The sequence below is a fragment of the Octodon degus genome, unplaced genomic scaffold (assembly GCF_000260255.1).
Source record: "Octodon degus isolate 3935 unplaced genomic scaffold, OctDeg1.0 scaffold00007, whole genome shotgun sequence".
Lineage (NCBI taxonomy): Eukaryota > Metazoa > Chordata > Mammalia > Rodentia > Octodontidae > Octodon > Octodon degus.
This window is the reverse complement of record NW_004524583.1, coordinates 755,916-767,686: the sequence shown is the minus strand read 5'-3', so window position 1 is coordinate 767,686 and position 11,771 is coordinate 755,916.

Genomic DNA, 11,771 nt, shown 5'->3' with positions numbered 1-11,771 from the left:
TGACTTATGTCACTATTATGTTCTCAAGTTGTATCCCTTACCTATGAATGCTTCAAAATTATCTTTCTTTATAATATTGAAGTTGTACTCCATTGTGCACAAATACCACATTTTCCTTAGCTACTCACCTGTTGATGCTGCTTCCAATATAGATGCTGTTTCCAAGATCTAGCTATTGTGAGGTAGGCTGCTGTAACATGGGTATGCAGGTATCCTTGTAGTATTATAATTTTAACTCTTTGGGAAAGGTGGCTGGAAGGGGCAAGTGGTTCAAAAGGAATTTTTATGTATAGTTTTTGAAGAATCTCCACATTGATTATGTCAGTTTACATTCCCAGCAACAATGGAGAAGACTGCTTTTCCCCTCGTTCTTGCCAGCACTTGTTATGTCTCTCTTGAAATTGAACTCCTCTGCTTATTTAGAATGGCTGTGCTATTTTGTGTATTACTGAAAATAAAAATCAGTATGAACTAGAAACTGAAATGAAATGATATCTAAGCAGTCTGATGTCAGGGGTGCAAAGTCCTGAAGGGAACACACAAACACATTCCCAAGAGTATTTGAGTACAGAAGAGTTCTTTTTTCCCTCAATGATAATGAAAACTTCAAAGCAGCAAATTTAAAAGGAGGAAAAGTTATTATGAGCATGCAATGAAGTACTTATTTAGGGATATTACGACAAGAGAAACCAAACCAAACAAACAATCCCATGACAAGAACTAAGATGAGCATTTGTGTTGTTTTCAAGATTTAGCTATTATAAATGGTGCTGCTATAAACAGGGCTTGCATATATATTGCTGTGGTGTGATATTTTAATTCCTTTTTTTAATAGTTTATTTATTTCTTTTGTGCAGGGTTTTGCTATACAGCTCCAACTCGGAATGATCTCCCTGTCTCAGCCTCCCCAGCTTTGAAATCACATGCATGTATCACCAAACCTGGTTTTGGGGGTTGGCTCAGTGATCCCAGTGTTCTAGGGCTGGTATGGCATGCAGTACTGGGTATCAAACGCAGGTCCTTGCACTTGCCAGGCAGGTGCTTATACCACTGAGCTATCTCCTCAGCCATGTTTTTAATTCTTTTGGGTCTAATGAAACCTCTTGTCCTAGTTTTTTGATGACTCTCCATATTTATTTCCACAGTAGTTGTGCCATTCTACATTCCCATGAACAATGGAGAAGGGTTCTTTATCTCCCCACAGCCCCACCCACATTTATTATTGATTAATTTCTTGATAATTCCCATGCCTTCTGGATTGAGACGGAATTCCAGCATTGTTTTAATTTGCAGCTCTTCAATGACCAGTGATGTTGAATTCTTTTTTTTTTGTTTCAGAACCGAGGATTGAACTCAGGGCCTTGCACTTGCCAGAGAAGTGCTTATTCCACTGAGCCATCTCCCCAGCCCCTGTTGAATACCTTTTCATATACTTATTAGCTGCTTTTGCATTTTCATTTCAGATGTGTCTTTTATACAAGGGAATACCATTCAACCATTTATTAGGACATTTACCTACAAATGTCTCATTTACTTGAGACATTTGTAGGTAAATGGAGGAACCTTTAGATCATCCTCTTAAAGTGAAATAAATCAAACACATATGTAAATATTGCACGGTTTCTTTAATGTGAGAAGCTAAAAATGTAAAAAAGAACCACAATGTATACTAGATACTGTGAAATAGGAAGAAAATGCTCAGTTGGTAAAGGAAACTAGGGAGGGGGAAGGAAGGGAAAGAAGAGAAGGAAGAAAGGGAAAACAAAAAAGAAAGAGAGAGTGAGAGACAGAGAGAGAGAAAGGAGAAATGGAAATTAAGCTTTTGTAAACAAGGAGGAGTTAAATGGAGGATGGGATAATGGGAGAAAAAAGAGGAATTAAGATAAATCAATGCAGATATAAAGTCCCTACAAAAAATACACTTGTTATATAAATTAGAATGTACCGATATAATTAGTTAACAAAAAAATTAAGGATTGAAAACACAATATTTTGTGCGTTTAAAGTAAGGGTAGATTTTAAAGACCAACATGAAATACACATATCCTGCTTATTACACCTAGTGGTAATCATTGACAATGATAATATTTGAGTCATAATCAATAACATAAATTATATTTAGAAGTGCATATATAAAAGAGGTATCCATAGTATAATTTGGCTAAACTAGTCAAAATAGCTATTTTTGAAGTTATTTCTGTGCAAACTTTTGTACCTTTTTAATGAGTGCAGACTTTGGAATTAGAATTGAACTCATTTCCCTTTGTCAGCTAATCAAGTTGCATCTTTAAGTGATTTTTCTTAACATCATGGAGACTCCATTTCCTCATCTTTATCTAACAGCTGTGTTAACCCACGTGATATAAGTAATCTTTATAAGGTGCTAATCACAATTATCTTAAATATTTATTATAAATTTAGTTTCTGATGTTGTTATAGACTTTCTGTGAATTTCACTGTAGCAGCATAGTCATCAAATGACTGCATTATATTTTGCTTAACTGTTTTCTGGATATTAATATGGCTATATTTTTTTGACTCATTCCTTAGAACAATAGGATTATATTAAATATTATATGTCAAAATCTTTGAATAGCATGTAGCAATTTGAATATACAGGTATCAGGCCCAGAGAGATAGCTCAGCCATCTAAAGCACCTGCTTAGGCAAGCTTAGGCAGAGCAGGGGACCATGGTTCCATCCCTGCCACCACATGCTGCACCAGCCCTTCCCTCAAGGTGGGTGGAGCTGGCCAAAACAATAAATAAATAAAAATAAAAAGATACTGATAGAAGTATCAGTATATTTTGTCATGAATTAGAACATGGCACATAGACTTATAAATTTGCACATAATGAATCCTTAATATATCAAAAAAGCATTACAAGTTACAGGTACAGTATGGTAGTATGATGCAAAAGAAAACAATACCATCAGAAGAACATGTTTCTCCTTTGTGTTTTTCAGGTTCTTCTGCTTCAACATTGACAATCATTTTACTCAGTGCTTTATGCATCTTGCTCATGATCATCACTATCAGTCTCTGTATTGCTCAGACAAAGAAAAAATAAGTTACATTACTACCTGCTTGTGATAGAGAAGATGGATAAAAAAAAACACAGCAGGGTTCAAGTCTTAAAAACTCCAAGAAAAATGGCAAAATCCATCATGAAAGGAGCCAAAACAGAAATCTCCTTCCACATAGTTGGCAGTTCCTTCAGTCGAGTCCATATTGCTCTTCAAATAATATTTAGCACTGTAAAATGGATAGATTGTTAGAAATCATTCGTGCTTATAGTGAATTGAGTTTAAAATTCTTTATAGGGGACAGGGTTTCACAGGATGCATCCCCTAGGCAGCTAGTGAGGAGGTGTCCACCTCCTGTATTGAAAGAGCTCTGAGAGGAGTCTGGAGCTCTGAGATGAGTCTGCCTGCCTAACCCATGATGCAGGAAAAGTAATGTTACTCTACAGGACTAAAGTAATAAAATATCCATTCAACAACTACAACTTGATGCCTCTATACTGACAGAAAAAAAGAGATGCATTATTTGCCTTCAGGACCTTACATCCTGATGCAGAGACACAGACAATGGAAAGATAATTGGAAATAAGAAAATATCTGGCAGTAAGTGCTTTCCAGAAAATAGAGAAGAATGAGAAGATTGAAAGAGACCATGGGACTAGTGTACGTTCCATGATCTCTCTGGGTAGGTGTCATTTCAACGTATAGCTAAGTAAAAACAAAATTAAAATGTGAGCAAATTCTTGGTGCAGAGTGTTCAAGACAAGAAGAAATACTTAGTTCAATTTCTGCTATGGGGTTGAGCTTAGAGTTTTGTAAGAATAGTGAAGGTCAGTGTGACTAGGACAGTGCTTTGGAAATTGGAGGTGAGTGACAAGACAGAGAAGACCCACAGGCCTGAAAGGCATTGGGTTTTTTATTGTCTGAAATGTCCACACATGGCAATGTATAAAATAAGGGACCCCACAATCTGATTCATACTTTAGAAAAACCTTGCTAGACTATGGACAAGCTTCCTAAGAAGTCCATAATATTTAGACTGTTGTAGTCATCAAGATGAGAAGTGATGGTAGTCCAGAAAAGAGTGGTAGAAATATGGGTGGAAGGATTGTGGGTAAATTTAGATGACAAGATCTGCTGGTGGATCAGATGTGGGAAAAGAGCGTAAGGGAAGAATTACCTTAATTGCTGTAAGCTATTTGGCATTAAAAAAGAAACTTTTACAAATATGAGAAAGCTTTTACAAACAGAAAGAACAAGCTTTCAAGGGAAGATTAAGAATTCTATTTTGAACATGTTCATCCTGAAGTCCTGTTTTTCATTGAAGGAAATATGTTAAGTATTTACATATATAAATCTGGAATTATTGAGCAGATGAAGATTAGCACTATCTTAATTGAATATTAGGAGTGTATTGAATATATCCTTCAGAGGAACAAATCATGTTATTACTCTCATGATTGTAAGACATAAATAATGCACAATACTATAATTTGGATATTTTATGCAGAAGCAAACATTTGAAAATAAATTTTGGTCAGTTTCTCACAGAAAGTTGAAGCTGACTATCCCAACTTTGTATTTGCAGCACACTCTTACCATGTGCAGCCATGAGGGGGAGCCCTGGTTCTGAACCCTTACAGACCCACCAGTGCCCCTGCCTCTCCAGGTCGGATGCTGTTCCTGAACCATCAGAGCAGCCACAAGCGGAGAACTTATTGAGCATTTGTCGCCCAACACGCAGATAATTGGTCATCTGTAATGTTTTGGTGCACCATTGTGTATTCTTCAACTGTAAAATAACTTTTCAAATTCAGTCATGTCTTTGGTAACATAGTGATCATTTCAGAAATAAATGGAAAGAAAACTTTATGTATGTAATGTAGCCCTGAGTGGTGGTGCACCCTTGTAATCCCAGAAGTCAGGGGCTGAGACAGGAGGATCATGGTGAGTTCAAGGCCAAGCTGGGCTACATAGTAAGTTCTAGGCCAGCCTGAACTACATAGCAAAATACTGTCTCAAAAAGTATGTAATCTAACTTCATGAAGTAGTAGACTCAACTGGGTGGGGCTATATTGATTTTTTAAACAGATGAAATATTTTTATTATTTGGAAAATGTGTAATAAAGCATACACAAATTATTTCAAATGTTCGCTATAATATCATCTTTTTTTCATTGAACTGTCACAGCTTTGTGTACATCTTGCCTCAGACTTGCCACTTTTCAGGTCCTCAGTGGTCACAGAATTAAATGCATACGATATTAATTTAAAGTTTGGGAGAAGAACAATTCAATGATGGATGGATGTCTCTCTGGAATGGGGAAGGTCATTGATGATCATTGCCCAAATATATTCATTAAAAGTGGAAAAGAATGACACTCAAATTGTTTAAATTTTCATTCAAATGATGATTATTTATAAGAGAATCTTCCCCTGATTAATTACTTGAATTGCAATTCAATTACATTGAAGTACACTTTACAAATTAAAATGTATAGTGAATACTTGATTGTTTTTGCATTTGATTAATTAGTTGGTTTTGCTTTTATTTTTCTTCTTGCTAGGGATGGAACCCAGAGGTTCACACATGCCAGGCAAGTACTCTATCACTGAATTACCTCCGGCTCTATGGTTTTAGAGAGATTGATTCTCTAACATTCTCTACAGATCATGAGTGAGGTGCTGGGGTTTTTTTTGGGGGGGAGGGGTGTTTTTGTTTTGTTTTGTTTCGTACTGGGAATTAAACTCAAGACCTTGCACTTGCCAGGCAGGTGCTGTGCTGCTGAAATATCTCCCTCGCTGTTTTTTAAAAAAATGTATCTGGAATTTAAAATGTTTCAACCTTTTGTAATGTTTTTCTTACGTGGTTTCAAATTGCACTGAAGTGATTCAGTGTAATGATACCATGACAATCGGATAACCCAGATAACAGCAAAATGACTAGTGGATTTACAGCGTGGAGAGAGTGGGCAAAAGATGAATCAGCATAGGTAGGGCAGAGAAAGATGTCACAAAATTTCTTCTTGGTACTCAGAATGACATGCAAATTTTCAAAATCATATCTAGATTTTTGTTCCTCTCTTTTATATTAATTATTTTTCATATTTTATTTATCTATTTTTAAAGCAGCATTTCTTCTTCTTTTTTTATTTATTTTTTAGTTTTTGTGTGTTTCAGGGAAGGGTCTACAGGGTGTTCAGGGTGTCACTACTAGATTGGACTCATAGTGATCCGCCTGTTTACAGATTCCCAAGAGCTGGGATTACAGGAGCGCACTACCATGCCCAGTCTCAACTGCTGTCTCAGCACGCCCCAGAGGAAGGGCCAGTACAGCAGGCCAGGGAATCAACCCCCAGCCCCTGCACCTGCTTGCAGGAGCTTTAATTAGCTGAGCTATTTGGCCTGCCCTCATATTAATTTTTAGTTTATGTCTTTAAAACTTTTAAAAATTAAAATTATTTTAATGACTATATAAAAACATGAAAGTTATACCTCTTTATGGGGTACCGTGTTGTTTTTAATACATGTATATATTATATAATGCAAATGAGATTAATCATATCCATCTACTCAAAGACTTACCATTTATTTATGGTGAAAATGTTCAAAAATCGTTCTTGCCAAGTTTCATGGTTTGTGTTTAGATGTCCCCCCAAAGTTTCATGCAGTCATGGGGGTTAGCATTTTAGAGGTGGATGAATCTAGATGTGTGGTGCTGGGGTTAAGGGCACATGATTAATAAAATTAGTGCACTGACTGGTTTAACATAGTTCTGGCTTGCATTAAGAATGTGAGTGTTGGGCCAGCCAGGTAGGTCAGCAGAGCAAAGTGCCTACCTAGGCAGAGTGCAGTAGCTGGGGATCCATCTCTCTCATGCCATGCCGGCCCTGCCCCTGGGGTGCGATGAGGTGATGATTGAGACTGGCAGGGTGTAGCATGCCTGTAGTCACAGTACTTGGAAGGCTGCAAACAAAAGAATCGCTAAATGTCCCATCTGTGTAGTAAGACTAGATGTTAAACCCCATAGACCTTGTACTAAATACAGAAAAAAAAAGAGCATGAGTGTTATACTGTCCTAGGGTGGGTAGTCTGTATATATTATAGGAGTCAGAAAGAGGCTTGTCCCCGTTCTCTTGTTACTTTTGCTACCTTGTGGGTACCATGAACTGTTTTCTGAGATGCCCTTCTGCCAAGCCACCCTATCATGGAACCAGCCGACTACGGACTAAAGCCTCTATGAACTATGAGCTAAACTTTTTCTCCCTGAACTTTGGACATGGGGTATTTTGCAAGAAGAAAAACAAGTAAGACACTAGATCTTTTGAAATATATAGTGAATCATTTTTTATCTATAGTCACTCTACTGACAAAATGCACCAGAAGTTCTTATCATAAACTGTAAGCTGATACTCCTGGATCAACCTCTTCTCCCTCCCTTCTCACTGCTCGCCCCAGCCTCAGGTGCTCACAACTTCTACACAATCACCTTCAAGACTTGACATATGGATGAGGCCATGGAGTACATATCCTTTTATGTTTGGCTCATGTGACTTAACATAATGATCTCCAGTTCCAACCACATAATTGCAGTCTACAAGATTCCATCCTTTTCATGGAATACTAAACAGTATTCCATGTTTTGAATGTACAGCATATTTTTTTTCAGGTACTCATCAGTTGGTGGTTGTTTCCATTTCTTGGCTGTAGTAAATAATAATGCAGTGAATATGGGTGTGCAGATATTTCTTTTTTTCACTTCATTTGAAAATATGCCCATTAGTGGCATAACTGGATCATATGGTATTTCTAGTTCTAATGTTTTGAGGAAACTTCATAGTATTTCCTGTAATGGTTGGAGTAATCTACATGCTTGTGGACAAGTGTACATGCAGTCCCTTTTCTCCACTCCTTGACAACCTTTATTACCTTCTGTATTGTGGTACTAGTCATTCCTACTTGAACACAATGAGGTGATATCTCACTGTTTTGATTTGTATTGTACTAATGGTTAGTGGTGCTGACCTTTTTTTCATATACTTATTAGTCATTTGTGTGTCTTCTTTTGAGAAATCTCTTTTTCTGTATATTCTCTACTTTTAAACATATATGTTTTGTGCTATGAAACATACAAAGCTATATCAAAATGTATTCCAAATGTTAATCTTCTGTCAGGTGGGTACTTTGGAAATGTTTTCTCCCCTGCTGTAAATTGTCTCTCCACTAAGTTAATTATTTCCTTTAATGACCAGAAATGCTTTAATTTGACATCATCCCATGTAGCCATTTTTTCTCCTGTACTTCCAGTGTTTTATCCAAAACTTCCCCATCCATTCCAAACTCCTGAGAATTTTCCCTGTTTTAGCTCCAGTAGTTTCATCGCATCAAGTCTTATTGCTGTTAGTGCATTTTGAGTTGATTTTTTGTAACTGGTGAGAAATGAGGATCTGGCATCATTATCTGGCAGTTGGAGATCCAATTTTCCCAGCACTATCTCTTGGAAAGACTTTTTTTTTTCTGTAGCCAGATCAGCCCATCTTGGGGGTGGTACAAGTGCAGCATATGGTGACAGGGGTTGAACCGCAGTCCCTGTGTCTGCCTAAGCTTGCCTAAGCAGGTGCTTTAGATCGCTGAACTATCTCACTGGCCCAAGACTATCATTTTTGCAGGATATGTCCTTAACACTTTTGCTGAAAGTCAGGTGGTTGTACATATGCAGATTTATCATCTCTGCATTTGTACTTTATCAGGTATTTTATCAACTTTATTAAGTTCCATTGGTCTTTGTGGCTCTTTCACACAAATGTCATGCTATTTAGATTACTACATACTTATAGTGCATCTTGCAATCAAGAAGTGTACTTTTCCTGTTTTGTCTTTTTGTGTAGGATGGCTTTGGCTACTTGATTTTGTTTATGATTCCACATAAACTTTAAGATTGCTTTTCATAATCCTGTAAAGAATGTCATTGATATTTTGATAGAAATTGCATTGAATCTGATCACTTTGGCTATTAATTATTTTGGTCTGTGAATATGGTTAATATTCTTCTTCCAGATATCAGTGTTTCATGATTTTCATTGCAGAGATCCTTGGGAGCATTGCTATCTTGTTAGTATTATCTACACATTTCCACACATGCATGCTAGCCATTTATTCAAGTCTTTCTGAGAGTCTTCTAAGGAAGTTTGAAAAATTTCTTTCTGGAGGTTGGTGTAATTCTTTTTTTCTACGAGAAACAAATAGCAATGAGAAACAAATAGCAGTGAGACAGTTTCAAATTAAATTGGTAAGACAGTTTCAATAATTAACACATTGCATACTGTCTTCCTAGTGGTTCTTTGTTATACAAGATGCAGACATGATATTCTATTAAGAAACACTATTAGAACAAATCCATCTATTCATTGAATTAAGAAAATGTAGTTATATATCTATCCTAACCATTTTAAATATACAGATACAAAATGGCCATTTATCTGTATTCCTCTTTTTTGTTTAGTTCCATCACTTAAATATTATAGGTGTGTGAACTCAGCAAAATATTCCAAAATAGTCCAGTAGTCCATAATAGTATTGGGTCTTCCACTTGACTGGCAATGTCAGAAGTTGTTGACCTGAGTTCCCTACAGCTCAACATAACAACATGGCTTTATTTCTTATACTTCGTTTTTATACTTTTCTGTTGGATGATTAAGACCAAGACAAAGCAAGACCTATGTAACAAGAATTGTAGCTTTTGGATCTGATAAGTTCAGTCAAATCCCTTCAGGATCTATCCTGAGACCCTGTACCTCAGTTTATAGATCCTTTGTCAGTGTCAGCCATGTGGATGAGTCACGCCCATTGCTTGACCAATGTGCTCTCTGTGAAAGCCTGAGAGAATGTTTTCTTTTTATGTGACTTTCCTTAGGCACACTCTACATCATCATTCACTTTCCTCTTTGGCCTCAGAATCTCCTTGATCAGAAAATCTGGGACACTACCGAGTTACATGATATTACAATACAAGTTCTCATATGTCCTGAGTCTTAATTGACCTTGGAAGGCTAGGGCCAAAATGTTGCCTTTCCTTGTAGCCCTCCTTTTTCTCTAATTTTGGTCTGCAAACTTAGGTTGTTAACCATCCAGAAAACAAGCTTATTGTTATTATCATACAACCTAGGCTGTTGAGCTTAACCTCACTATCTGTCTGAATATCAAACATTTTAGGCATAGGTTTGTGTAATTCTTGTTTAGGTAATTCCTTGGTACTTTTCATTTGTTCACTATGATGAATAATATACTTTTGTTTTTAAATGAAATCTGACCAGTTGTTAGTGATTCAGGAAAATTTTTGAATTTTGAAAGTTTAGTTGTACTTGTAAACTATTCTGAACTTGGTGACTCAAAGGTTTCTTTTTCTTTTCTTCTTTTTTTTTTTTTTTTTTTTTTTTTTAGTAAGGGTCTACAGGGTCTCACTACACAGATTGGACTTGTAGTGATCCAACTGTTTCCAGCCTCTCAAGTGCTGGGGTTGCAGGTGTGGGCTACCACACCCAGTCTCAATAGCTGTCTCAGCAGGCCCCAGGGGCTAGGGCCAGCATAGCATGCTGGGAATTGTCTGCCTAAGCAAGCACTTTAATCTGCTGTGCTATTTGGTCTGCCCTCAAAGTTTTCTTTTGGTTATGACATTTTTTTCATGCTGATGCTCATCTCTCTTAAAAATAATAGCTGATTGACTTTCTCCTTTCCAATCTCTATATTTCTTTTTAAATGTTATATAATAGGAATAACAATGATCCTTTACTTCTTTTGAATTTAAAGACAATGTTTAAGAATTCTCTACTTAGTATTACATTTCATGTAATTTGTACATTAAGCATATTACCAAGGGTAGGAAATGTTTATTATTCCTATTTCCTTTTGTTTTATTATAAATAGCTGTTAAATTTACAAAATAATTTTTCTACTGAGATAGTCATTTGTATTTTACACTGTAACTAATTAGTGTAAGAAAATATATTGGCAGATTTTCTTTTTTTTTTAAATGTATTTGGTACAAGGGGCCTGGTATATAGCTCAGTGGCATACTTAGTTGCCAGGCAAGTGCAAGGTCCAAGTTCAGTTCCTGGTACCATAAAAAAAGAAAGAAAAAGAAAAAAAAAAAGAAAAGAAGAAAGAAAAAAAAGCAAGGAACAAGACTCTGAAGAGAAAACATTTCATTATGTTGCATTACTACTGCCAGAGTTATAGCTTAGCAGAATAAAAGCCTGCCTGTTAAGCACAAGGTCCTAAATTCAATCCCCAGTACTGAAAAAAAGAAGAAAAAAAAAAAAAAAAAAAGAAAGAGAAAAAAGGAGAAAAAATACAATGACATAGATAAATTTTTCAAATTTACACTTGATGGAAGAATCCAGGCACAAGTGCAGGCACTCTCTGTGAGGCACTTGCATCAAATTTATTGTTTTTCTTTTGTTTTTATGTTTTGGTACAGGGTATTACTACACAGCTTGGACTCATAGAGGTCTTCCTGTCTTCAGCCTCCCTTGTGCTAGGATTACAGGCGTGTTCTGCCGTGTCCACTCTTGGTGGCCGGTGGCCAGCTCCAATGCCTGGGAGCAGGGTGGGCACCGCATGTAGTGCCGGGGATTGAACCCAGGTCCCTGCCCTTGCCTAAGCAGACACTTAGTCCGCTGAACTGTCTCACCAGCCCTGTTACATCAAATTTAAAAGCAGATAAGCCCAGTGTATGAAATTATAGGAAG